The sequence below is a fragment of the Anguilla rostrata genome, chromosome 7 (genome assembly GCF_018555375.3).
Source record: "Anguilla rostrata isolate EN2019 chromosome 7, ASM1855537v3, whole genome shotgun sequence".
NCBI lineage: Eukaryota > Metazoa > Chordata > Actinopteri > Anguilliformes > Anguillidae > Anguilla > Anguilla rostrata.
In genome coordinates this window covers 56472558-56486695 of record NC_057939.1, presented here as the reverse complement: position 1 = coordinate 56486695, position 14138 = coordinate 56472558, and positions in this window count along the sequence as shown.

Genomic DNA, 14138 nt, shown 5'->3' with positions numbered 1-14138 from the left:
GCCCACTGGTGGGAACTCAGTACAGCACAGGAGCCGTGTTATTATGAGCTCAGTGTCTTAGTCTGCTTCCTGCTCCTGTGCCTGTCTGGGCACAAAATACCACCACCTACCTGTGTGCGTGCTGCAGGACCTACAGGAAATACAGGAATCCATCTTTAGCATTAGCATTCAGACACACAGGTGTTCTGTGAGCAGGGGGTGTGAGACAGAAGCCAGGGACGCATCACAGTTCCAAATATGGAGGATGCAGCGCATGTGTGGACAGACGCACCGATGATGATAAAATTATTCAAAGAAAAAATAAAATACGAGAATATGGGAAATTATGAGGATGAATTGAAACTGTAACTGTGGGAAGTTTACTGCACAGTAGTGTGTTCCAGGTTGAAGGAATCAATGGTTACCCTGGTAACACAGGAAGGTTATTGAAATCATAAATGCTATATGGTAGCAATGTACATTATAGATATTATTCTATAGATTCTATATTAACATACAGAAAACAAACTAAGATGTTTTTTTAAATGATTAATTTCAGATGAAACGTCTTGGTATTCCATTGACAGAGTGAGCACAAACAGAATTGTTAAGTTAATGATCTGCTTATGATGCTTTAATTACTTTGGGAAGCCAGACCCTGAGCTCAAATATCAAAAGCAAACATCAAGCATATGAGGCATATTATAATAGCATGATGTTATTTTAAAGTATTATCTTTTGGCACAACTTGTGTTCTCGTCAAATATTATTGAATCATTCTTTCACACTATCTTAAAAAATGCAGGAGTCAGAAAGAGTGGGTGTCTGAAAGTGGCGTGTTTGTTGAGACCAGCTCATAGGATATTTATTTATTATTTATTTGGGGCTTTGACGCAAGGACCACACATGCAGTCATAAGCTATCTCTGATCTTTTTAATTAGGGCCAGGAGAACTGCAAATAAGATAAATAGCTACATCATAAAATGTGCCTACATTCTTAGTTTGTATAAATAACCTTCATCTCACACACGAGACCTGATTTATGAAGCATGGAGCTCTTTACTGCTGTAAAACTCTGGGAGTGTCCATGTAGGCATGAATATGAATACATGAATCCAGTTTCCATCTGTTTTACATTCAAACGTGTGCACGGGCTTGTAAAAGCTACTTGTCCTGCAAAATGTCTATTAAAATCCTCTAAAATAAAGCCTGTTCGGTAAATATCTATTAAAAAGCCTCTAGAATAAAGTCTGTTCGGTAAATATCTATTAAAAAGCCTCTAGAATAAAGCCTGTTGGGTAAATATCTATTAAAAAGCCTCTAGAATAAAGTCTGTTCGGTAAATATCTATTAAAAAGCCTCTAGAATAGAGTCTGTTGGGTAAATATCTATTAAAAAGCCTCTAGAATAAAGCCTGTTTGGTAAATATCTATTAAAAAGCCTCTAGAATAGAGTCTGTTTGGTAAATATCTATTAAAAAGTCTCTAGAATAAAGCCTGTTGGGTAAATATCTATTAAAAAGTCTCTAGAATAAAGCCTGTTGGGTAAATATCTATTAAAAAGTCTCTAGAATAAAGCCTGTTGGGTAAATATCTATTAAAAAGCCTCTAGAATAAAGTCTGTTGGGTAAATATCTATTAAAAAGCCTCTAGAATAAAGTCTGTTGGGTAAATATCTATTAAAAAGCCTCTAGAATAAAGTCTGTTGGGTAAATATCTATTTAAAAGTCTCTATAATAAAGCCTGTTGGGTAAATGTCTTTGTTGTGAAAAATCACAAGGGGCTAGATGCCTTCAGTAGTAGAAGAAAACCTGTTTCTCATAAATTAATATTCCCAATAATAGTGTTGCCAGTGGTCTAGATTATTTCGGTAATTGTGGAAAATTATTACAAATGACTAACCAACATTCACCTCTATTTAAATTAAATTAATAAATCAATGATCACAAATTGTGAAAAGAAAATGATTTCTGATTGTAGTGATTAAGTCTCCACTACAAAAGGCATTTTGTCACTGACCTGTGTATTATAAATATCCGCTCCTCGTTCATGAAAAACATCAGCATAAACGCTCGAGAAACACACCCAAATGTAGCTGAACATCAGCCAGACTGGAAACAATCAATTCTGAAACTAATGCAGTTTGTTGAAGCCTTTCTTTAATGCTCTTTCTGTAAGTGATACATCATGTCAGCGGATTTGTTTATGTGCTGTGGTGATTAATGCACCACAGGGAAATCACAGCATTGAGACGTGACCCCTTCTCCTCTGAGATGCGTCCTCCGCTGCACCTGGGGGGGGTGTGGGGGGGTGTGGTGGAGAGCGTCCCACCCCCAGGCCTCCTGCCACCCAACCTTTGCATAGAAGCATGTCAGCAGGGGTCAAGGGTCAGTGGACACAGACCGTCTGGGAATGATTATGTCACGGATGAACAGCTCAATGCAATCAGAGCCTTGTGCTGTGGAACAGACCTGTATTTACCATTTAATGCATTTCTAAGCGTGCAAGGTTTGAGAGGGAAATGAGTGCTGAATATCTTAAGGCAAGTGCAACATGTATTTCATTTTTTTAACGTGCATGGGCTTAAACTTTAATATTTGTGGCTGAATATGTTGCTAAGGACCTGGAGTTCATTGGAGCATTGCATATCACAATTTAGATGGATCCACAAATTCTGAAATGTTAGAGAAAATAAAAAAATGTAGGTGGGACTATTTTGGCACATTTAATGAAAAGATAAAGATCTCAATTTAATGTGTTCATTGTATGGGGTCTTTGAAAGAAAAGTAATTAAATATCAGTTTTTAACATAAAGCTATGATGCTTGTTTTGACATAGAAGGGCAGTGGTTTCAGGACAGACTGTATGTTTGCTTCTCTCTTTAGCACCAGCATTAAAAGGGAATGCTAAAATAAAACACAATGCTGGAACTTTCTCGAGTGTAGTATTCCAAATACCTGATATATGTGGCTAGTGTCACAATACATATCTTGACTTGATTCATAATTTTAATGTTACATGCTGGTCATGTCTATGTACATTTGTGTCGAGGGCTATTGCATTATTTAGAGCTTAAGTTATGTAGGCATTATGAATGCTTCGTGAAAACCATGAGATTGATTTTGCTAATGACTTTGATGGACTGTTTTCCAATTCAGGAAGTGTACCACAAGCATCCTGGTCAACTTAATTCTGCTAAAGGTTTAGAAACTCAATGCCGTGAAGCCAGTTTGTGTATGCAGCTGTGGTCAAGACTTCTGCTCTTCAGTCCTGGAGCCTCTGACCCCTCAACTACACTGATGTTTCTCTGGCAGGGTTGGGTTAGGGTTGTGGCAGGGTTGGTTTAGAGCTGTGGCAGGGTTGGGTTAGAGCTGGGGCAGGGTTGGGTTAAAGCTGTGGCAGGGTTGGGTTAGAGCTGTGGCAGGGTTGGGTTGGAGCTGCAGCAGGGTTTGGTTACGACTGTGGCATGGTTGGGTTAGAGTTGGGGCAGGGTTGGGTTAGAGCTGTGGCAGAATTGGGTTTGGGTTAGGCCCACATAGAGACCACTCCCAGCACAGACACAGGCTGAGCGAGAGAACTGGGGCCTGTGATTGGCTATGACCAGGAGTGTTCCTCCAAACCCCTCTTACTCAAACCACGGCCCTCGAGGTCCAAGAACTGCTGGTTTTCCACCCTCCTTTTACCTGGGAGTCAGGTGTGAATACAGTCTGGCCAATCAGTAGCACAGATTTTCAGTTAATTACATGAGGGGAAAGAAAACCAGGGCTGGATTCACAGACCAGATTTGAGTATCAATGCTCCAAATCAAAGTTGTTTAGTTTCAAAGGTAAAACTGCAAAGATGAAGGCTAAATTTACTGCACTTTTGGTTATTAAATGCAAACATTCAAAAAAGAGTGTCACTTTGAAAGTCAATATACGAGTGCCACATTGGAAACATATGGTTGCATGGAATTAATTCCATCATTTGTTGTCGACTGTAACAGCAGATTCCAAATGATATGTGGACCGCACAGCTTTTTTAACTTTTTGAAGACATGTGCTTCTAATGATAAGGATGCAATAAATGAGGAAAATCTTGTGTCTCTCAAGAAAAAAACAAATTATCCCCGAGGCTGCTGCCCTGGATGCCAGTGTTATTTGTTTTGGGAAAAGCTTAGCTAGGCTTTTGGCATCTATTGATGTTTCTTGTGTTTTTGGGATGGGCGCCTGAAAGGAACAGGAGTTGACGCTGGCACTTCAGAGCTTTAAGGAAAAGTCCCCAGCATTTTCTCTGCTGTTAAAACTAGTGCACTCCAGAACTGCTGTTAAAGCTAGCACACTCTGCTGTTAAAGCTAGCACACTCCAGAACTGCTGTTAAAGCTAGCACACTCTGCTGTTAAAGCTAGCACACTCCAGAACTGCTGTTAAAGCTAGCACACTCTGCTGCTAATGCTAGCACACTCCAGAACTGCTGTTAAAGCTAGCACACTCTGCTGTTAAAGCTAGCAGACTCTGCTGTTAATGCTAGCACACTCCAGAACTGCTGTTAAAGCTAGCACACTCCAGAACTGCTGTTAAAGCTAGCACACTCTGCTGTTAAAGCTAGCAGACTCCAGAACTGCTGTTAAAACTAGCAGACTCCAGAACTGCTGTTAAAGCTAGCACACTCCAGAACTGCTGTTAAAGCTAGCACACTCCAGAACTGCTGTTAAAGCTAGCACACTCTGCTGTTAAAGCTAGCAGACTCCAGAACTGCTGCTAAAGCTAGCAGACTCTGCTGTTAATGCTAGCACACTCCAGAACTGCTGTTAAAGCTAGCACACTCTGCTGTTAAAGCTAGCACACTCCAGAACTGCTGTTAAAGCTAGCACACTCTGCTGTTAAAGCTAGCACACTCCAGAACTGCTGTTAAAGCTAGCACACTCTGCTGTTAAAGCTAACACACTCCAGAACTGCTGCTAAAGCTAGCACACTCTGCTGTTAAAGCTAGCACACTCCAGAACTGCTGCTAAAGCTAGCACACTCTGCTGTTAAAGCTAGCACACTCCAGAACTGCTTATTTTCTTGACTGGAACTGTCATCCTGAGGGTCAGCCGAGGCATCTCTATTGTTCTTGACAGAAAAGATGTTTCTTTGTTTAAAAACAGACAATCTCTATTTGTGGTCCATGGTTATTTTTGAGCATTTAGCTTTGTCAAAATGCTTTACAAAATGCAACACAACCTACAGCACAGCTGTAAAGAACATTTAATCCTGCGATTTAATCCTATTATAATATCACATAAAAGCACACTGTGAGAGACCAGAGGCTCCTTTCCAAAGCATGGGGATGTTTGCTCTTTGCTGGAATGTCTGGACTACATAAACCAGCCTCAATCAGAACAGTCCTGACAGAGAAATTTAGATTATTTATTGGGTTCCTTGAAAGGAGCAATAGAAAGGTGTCTCTCAGATGACATGTATAGCCGCAGCCCTGTCTGTTGTCCTGTGATGTGTCTCATGACTGTCAGTGCTAACGGTCGCTGGAGTTCTCACGTTGTTGTTAAGAGAAGCTTGTGTGGCTACTTCTCATATCCTGTGAATGTATACTTCATGGAAGATAATATCCTTTACTTTCATATTTATCCTAATTAATGGAACACAATTCTAAACAATTTACTTTAAATTTTAAACCAAATTAAACATTAACCAATTATGTAAATACATCAACAAGCAAATGGTGCCCACATTTCCATGTCTGGGCTGGGCTGCTTCTGGGAAAAGGGGGTTGCGTAAGGAGTCAGATTTAGGGGTAACCTCCCTGTCCAGTCATCCACCCTGACCGAGGGGAGAAAGGGTTTCTCTCAGTGGGAAATGGCGGGGCCAAAAAGTCAAGGTATACGAAGGCTGGGGTGTGGGAAACACACAGACACACACACAGATAGACAGACACACTCACACACACACACACACAGACAGACCCACACACACACACACACACACACACACACAGACAGACCCCCCCACACACACACACCCACACACACACACAGACAGACAGACCCACACACACACACACACACACACACACACAGACAGACACACACACAGATAGACAGACAGACACACACACACACACACACACAGATGCATGCACATGAAAACACACACAGAAAGACCTGGAGAGAGAGAAAGAGAAGCAGCTCACTGTCATCACTGACTGCGCTGACTCTCCAGTGAAGATTGTAGGAGAGGCTGTTGCCACACAGCCAGCCGGTCACAGTTCCCCTGGGAATCCATGGTGGGAAGGGAGAACATGATTAAATACAGTATTGAGAAATTCATTCATTCCGTAACAGTCACATGCCAGGAATGTTGCATTAATCGTACATCAGTGTTTTACTTTGTATTTCCAACAAAGTTTCTTGTTATGAAAGTATTACTCTGCAGTTTGACTTTAATAGATGTCAGTATAAAGTGCTAATGCCACGTGCAGCATGCAGAGAAGTGCAGTTTTCAGTGGTCTTCAGTATTCCAGGGGGCTTTGGCCCCTGAGTTGCATCATGCAAATGAAAGGACGGGTGCCCTGAACAATGTAGTTTTTTAGCATAGATGTTGCATAACCAAATAGAGAAATGTGGGAATTCTATCCTCAGTTTATTGATCTTCCAGCTTCATGCTTTTATCCAAAAGTAACGTGAGCGTGTTTTATTTCAGCTGTCCTCCGTCTTCAGTTCATCAGCACCTGATTGACCATGTTAATCATGTGATTATGATGTAAAATCAAATCAAATAAAATCAAAAATTATTTATAAAGTGCATTTCACAAACAATTGTCACAATATGCTTCACAGACAACCCTGGCTTAAACCCCCACAGGAGCAAGCCTAAAGCAACAGTAGCACGGAAAAACTCCCTGTGGCAGATGGGAAGAAACCTCGGAAGGAACCAGGCTCAAGGGGGAACCCACGGTCGGCTCAGGGTGTAGGTTTGTAACCAACATGGTCAGTCAGTCAATGTGATTATTATTATTATTATTATTATAATTGGCTCGTCTCTGCTAGCACAGGATGGGCGCTTCTGTTCCCATTATTAGGAGATTATAAGAGCTGAGGAGAGGAAGAGGGGCTGAAATGAGTTGTGCACAGAGCCAGGTTCTAACCCTAACCCTAACCCTACCGCACAGCTGCAGTCCTCCATTTCAAAGCAGGGGCATTGCTGCAGCAACAAACCACTCAGCTTCCCAGAAAAATTAAATCAAGCTGAGCCCCCCCCCCCCAACCCCCACTCAGGGGACTGGTCGTGCTATTCCTGCAGGTCTGGGGTCTTGGGGGGGTCTCAAGGGGGGGCTGTTTTCAGTGGATGTATTTCATGTGACCATGTGTCCTCACAGGGAATGGGCTGTGGAAAGAGGCCCCAGAGGTTGAGTACACAGGAATCTCAGCCTGTAGCTGTGTGCTATGCTGCACAGAGAGACCTGTAGCTGTGCGCTATGCTGCAGAGAGGCCTGTAGCTGTGCTCTGTGCTGCACAGAGAGGCCTGTAGCTGTGCTCTATGCTGCACAGAGAGGCCTGTAACAGAGAGGCCTGTAGCTGTGCTCTGTGCTGCACAGAGAGGCCTGTAGCAGAGAGGCCTGTAGCAGAGAGGCCTGTAGCTGTGCTCTATGCTGCACAGAGAGGTCTGTAGCTGTGCTCTATGCTGCACAGAGAGCTGTAGCTGTGCTCTACGCTGCACAGAGAGGCCTGTAGCAGAGAGGCCTGTAGCTGTGCTCTGTGCTGCACAGAGAGGCCTGTAGCAGAGAGGCCTGTAGCTGTGCTCTGTGCTGCACAGAGAGGCCTGTAGCAGAGAGGCCTGTAGCTGTGCGCTATGCTGCACAGAGAGGCCTGTCATTAGTTTCATACAGCAAGTTGGAAATGATTCCAGTAATTTGGAAAATAATATATTGCGCTCAGTATTGTAGTCGCAGTGTGCTTCTCATGCCCAATGTGCCACACATCCGAAGGAAACACTTCTCATGTCCTGGCGCTAATACTCAGCTGCAGGTTCCCATGAACGGTCGTATGTTTCTCAGTGAAAGACGAAGTGTCTTTGAGCTGCAAGCACAGGAAAAAACATTCGCTGATTTTTTTTGTTAGCAGACACACATAAATTTTGGAAACTTGATGAGGGAAGTTTGGCGGAGGTCGTGTCCTTTGCACTTTCACAACACTTTTTACTGCCCTCAGTGGGATGGGCATCCAGAGAGACACCGGCTTTAGATTACTGAGAAACCTTTCCCGTGAAAGAAGAATGACAGCTAAAATCCCACAGCTGTATTAAAGATTTTGCAGTTCCTGACCAAACAGCTTACTGAATATACTTACATTCTCTTATGCTTATTCTCATATAATGGGATCTGCTCCCAAAACTGAGTAACAGTCTTCAGATTGACCTTTTTTCTCTCCTCACACAATATTTCAGTTTTGTGTGAGACATGAAAGATGTATTTCTTGCTAAACCCTCCCAGTTTAATGACAAAGCACATTTTATTTCCACATAATGGCCAAATTCACTTTAGTCTGAGACTATTTATCATAAGGCAGAAAAGAAGGCTGCAGGCCCAGATAAGTCAATCTGCACAGACAAATTCACACTTAAATCAACTCAAACATGATTTATGGGAATCCAATGGTGACCAAATGTATTTGATTAGAGTTAAAAGTACTTGATATGATTTTACTCAGAACTGCTGTGTTCTGGTGGAAGAACAGTCTCTAAAGCATTAAATGTTTCTTTGAATATATTCAGAAGAGATTTGGGGGGGGGGGGGTAATCATGTCTTAAATGTTAGGTAATTAAATCAACAGTTTGAAAGAAAGAAAAAAACGAAAATGACGGATATAATCAGCCACACAGCCTCAGGTTCCTGCTGCTATTGGCGCTAACAGCTTGTGTAATTAGTGCACGGACCAGTGATCTATATCCAACAGTGTCTGGGGGTCACACAGTCACATATGGAGCTGGGAGCAGACTCTAGAGCGGAGGGGGAATTACATTTGGTGAAGAGTTTCTGCTCAGCGAGAGACCATGAACTGAACTGAACTTAGCATAAGGACTGCAACTACAGCCACAAGAGCAACAAACCACAGGAGCTAGCTGCTCATCTATCTATCGCTCTATCTACTGTGTGTGTGTGTGTGTGTGTGTGTGCGTGTGCGTGTGCGTGTGCGTGCGTGTGTGTGTGTGTGTGCGTATGTGTGCGCGTGTGTGTGCGTGTGTGTGTGTGCGTGTGTGTGCATGTGTATGTGTGTGCGTGTGTGCGTGTGTGTGCGTGTGTGTGTGTGTGTGTGCGTGTATGTGTGTGTGTGTGCGTGTGTGTGCGTGTGTGTGTGTGTGTGTGTGTGTGTGTGTGTATGTATGTGTGCCGGTCCTGAGGTCAGAGTACCGCATCGATTTGCACGTGGAGAGAAAGAAACTTTGTGTGGCACAGCAGCTCACAGTGCTGTAGAAACAGTTGCATAAATAAAAGATCTGTAAAATTTACTCTGTAATATACTCTAACAGCAGATGTAAAGCGGCGGTGTGTAATTCAGTTAACCTCCATGGTTAGTGTAAATGTAACAGGGGGCCAGGGGGAGAAATTCAGGGTTTAAACAAACAAAACGTTTTCCAGACAGGGTCGTCTGGGCGGTGTCAGAATCCAGCTCCTCAGACCAGTAACATGAGAGCATGTCTGAGGAGCAGAGGCCGCCGCAGAGGAGGCAGCGATGGAGGCCGCCGCAGAGTGCTGAACAGGAACTCAGACCAGCCGCTCACTTACAGACCCGCGACAGACCAGCCGCTCACTTACAGACCAGCCGCTAACTTACAGACCCGCAACAGACCAGCCGCTAACTTACAGGCCCGCAACAGACCAGCCGCTAACTTACAGACCCGCAACAGACCAGCCGCTCACTTACAGACCCGCGACAGACCAGCCGCTCACTTACAGACCAGCCGCTCACTTACAGACCCGCCACTCACTTACAGACCCGCGACAGACCAGCCGCTCACTTACAGACCAGCCGCTCACTTACAGACCCGCCACTCACTTACAGACCCCAGACCACGTACTACAGACCAGCCGTCACTTACCACCTCACTACAGACCAGCCGCTCACTTACAGACCCGCCACTCACTTACAGACCCGCGACAGACCAGCCGCTCACTTACAGACCAGCCGTCACTACAGAACGCCACTCACTTACAGACCCGCGACAGACCAGCCGCTCACTTACAGACCCGCGACAGACCCGCCGCTCACTTACAGACCCGCGACAGACCAGCCGCTCACTTACAGACCTGCCGCTCACTTACAGACCCGCGACAGACCCGCCGCTCACTTACAGATCCGTGACAGACCAGCCACTCATTTACAGACCAGCCGCTCACTTACAGACCTGCGACAGACCAGCCGCTCACTTACAGACCCACGACTGGAAAAGCCCCTCCCCCCGCGACACTCGATCCAAAGTAAGGACATATATCACTGGAAAAGCATCTACAGTTATGGCAGCATGATGGTTTTTATTATTACTAATGAAAAGTATGAGAAGCAGACATACATTGCAAAGAACATTTTTAATGATTCTGTTTCCTTTGCAGTCTGGGTCTACAATAGCAGAAATACCACAATTTAGGCAGATATGTCAAAACATGTAACCCATTGGATTCAAAGGAATCTGTGAACAACGCAGAGACAACACAGCAGTCTCATTTACCTCATTTGTAACAATGGTGTAATCAATGTAGGCTTTAGCCAAAAATACTTATAACCCTTTGCTTCTGCAAAAGCCACGTTGCAACATGTAGGCGCATAGCAATCTGAAGAGCAGATCTCGCTTATTTAACCACTGTGTGACTCACCATCATTATGTTTAAGTGCCGTAAATGTCCTCAGTGTGTCTGTAATATTCACTTCAGAGTAAGATGTTAGTTTAAGATTTTGTAAGTTGCTGCAAACATCCACTGTATAATATCCCTGTTATGGGTCATTACTCTGGATCAGCCGTCAGAAACATATCATCTTGTCAGATTAATAATTTTACAGTTTAGCAGAATGATATTAGCTGATGCTTATTTTATGAATGTTTAAGTGATATGCACACATTATTCTTACATACTGTGTTGCACTTAGAAGAGGAACGTAGATGCATCATGTGTGTTAAAACAGTTACTGCAGCATCAGGTTTATTAGCACTAGTTTACAGCTTGCTTTTACAGTGTTTAGTGTATTGCTAGTTATTTTGTTGTTTTGAAGTTTACAAAATAAAACACAAAGTAAGAAAAATGAACAACTATTCCTAATAATAAGGGCTTGTGTAATTATTAACATTATCTTAATTGATTTTTCCATTTTTATATTGGCAAAATATATATAAAGAACACATTTATCTGAAAAAAAAAATGTCTTAATATGTTTTAACATGTTTTAATGTGTCGTAAATACACTCATTCCAAAATCTTTGTATGTCACTGATTTATTTAAAGAATATCAGTAAATTGAGAAAATTGATTCCACTCTTTGAATATGAAAGGACTGTCAGAGCTGGTGTGTGGTGATTATGGGATGGCAAACCTCCATCCATAACGCTGTCAGGAGCTCTGCTCAGTGCTATGAAGCAGTTAGCGCTGGCAGACCTGGGCATTCTGCCAAATAATACACACGGAGCTGAACTCTCAGAGCGGCCGGGCTTTTCACACAACACGCTTTGGACATTTCATCAAGGAAATGAAATGCCTTAACAATGAAAAAACCGCTCATTCAGAGGCTGAACAATCATCGTCCTGTTCTGTGTGTAGCTACTATTTTACTGTGTTAAAGGTTATGTTGTGTTTCAATGTGGAATATGGCATAGTTTTTCTGTGAAATGAACAGCAACACTTGCGGGGACTTACAAATGTTTCAGGAAAAAAGCTGACTTTTTTCCGTCTGTCTTTGCTGAATTAATTATAACTAATCCCCAAAAATAAAAAATTCACAAAGAAATGCAAAAATCATTGAATTGTCAGCGTTTTGTGCAAGTTCCTTTCTCAGGCTGAAAGAGCTGATCTCTGAGTGCTGATGGTGTTCTTCCATAATAAAGTTTAAATATTTGCATTTTTTACATTATAAAAGTGTTTTGGGTGACAAAAACAAGTTCCAATTAATACATATTTTCTAAATGATTATTTATTTGATTTCTATTGAATGCAGTATATGCTTCAGCATAGCAGAACCTATGGTTCCTAAGATTAGGATCAGAGACTCTACCCTACAGGGGCAAAAATGACTTCCTGGGTAATTTTCTAATTTATAAAGGCAGAAATAACAAAGTTCCCTTTGGTATGTATAAACATGAGAGCTAGAGAAACGACACAGTGTGTCTCCTTTCACTCCATCTTCCCTTCAGGTTAGCAGTCGTCTCACCCCCCTCAGCTTAGCAGCTAACAGTCACACAGCTGATTAATAATATTAATGTCACGTCCCACCAGCGGATCTGAGTACTGTTCTGAGTATCTGCTTTGGCCCTGAGGACACACATTGATCCTGACACACTCCACTGTTTCTCCGAATGATTCACAAAGGCCAGCTTTGATGTTTCTGTCTCTTCTGTTTCATAGATTTGTTTGCGAATGAAACAATGCTGTGGTCTGCCATGGCTGTGAATGGAATCCACAGCTGCTGCTCCTGCATGTGCATATTTACTAATGAAATATGAGGGCTATCACCAGTATGTGTCTAATATAGGGCTCATATTTAAAAAACACTGCATACAGAATTGCTAAATATGCACTAATGGCCTTCTATATCTACAGAATTTCATACTCCAAACATGTTTGATTATTAGACGAGCCACCTAAAATCATACAAGTACAACATGTTGAAAAAACAAATCAAATGTAACAGGAAAAACTGAAATAACTGAATTCTTGGCATATTTTGAAATTCATCTTTTCTAATCTTATGTAAACTGATATATGTATGCCCCATTTTCAAAAATAACAATTAAGAAGTTAAAAGGACCATACAAAGTTTTGAGGTATTGTTTATTATAGGTATTTATTTTCAGAGGACAGAACACATGTGTGTTTTTCCCTTTTTACAAAAACAATTTAAAAGACTGCTTGTATGTAACAGTGTAGCCTACATCTAATAAAGGTTGACGTATGGTTGATGTATTTAGGAAAATATCCACTAGATGTCACTATTGTTTGCCTTTTAATAACACCCATTATTGATCGCATTAAGTTGTACTTATAGTACAGTCTGAACTATTTCTATGATTTTTGTGCAAGTGCATAAATATAAACATCTGGATTAAAAACCCTATATTTATATGCCAGACACTTTAATTTTCTCAGAAATGTAGACCAGTATTTCAGTGAAAGGATGGCAGACAGCAGAAACTATGCTGTATGTCCAACTTCCCTGCAGCATAACAGCTACTGTCACTTCACACTCATTCATTTACATTTCTGTGGTCTTGTTCAGGGTCAGGGAACAGAGGTGATTGTGTTTGTAAGGGAAGTCCATGCCAGGATGAGAGCAGACTTCTCCTTCAGTGTCTCCTTTGTGTTCCTGCGGAAGGTCCTTCAGAGCAGAGGGACAGGGTGAGGGAATGTCACATGACTGACCTGTGTGCTGAGGGAATGTCACATGACTGACCTGTGTGCTGAGGGGAAGTCACATGACTGATCTGTGTGCTGAGGGGAAGTCACAGTAGGAGTTACATCACGGATCAAAATCTCAGAGCACATGGTACTTGTTTCAGGGCTAATGTGTTTTTAACGATCCACAATTTGGTTGGAAGAGGAAAAGATCAAAATGACTTTTTGTTAGCATGCTTATCATTTCACCCAGCCCATCATGACAAGCCACCAGTGGCATACTTGATTGGACCGTCGAGATAATTGAAAGTTTTAATTCAGACAGCAGACCTGTCATCATTACAGAGTAAAAAAAAAATTCTTGTTTAAGATGGAAAACCTCTATTCTCAGATGAATATTCATACTATTCTCCGATGCCTTTGAAAGTTTTGATTTCAAATTTCAAAGACAGTTTTGGAAATCGTTAAAAATGACTTTTGGTCCAGTAAACAGCAACACCCAGATGGGAAAGGAGGAAGTCATTCAGTATCGTTTATATCAGAGCAGAAACAATTACACGGAGAGCTCTGTATGTTAACATGGGCATGA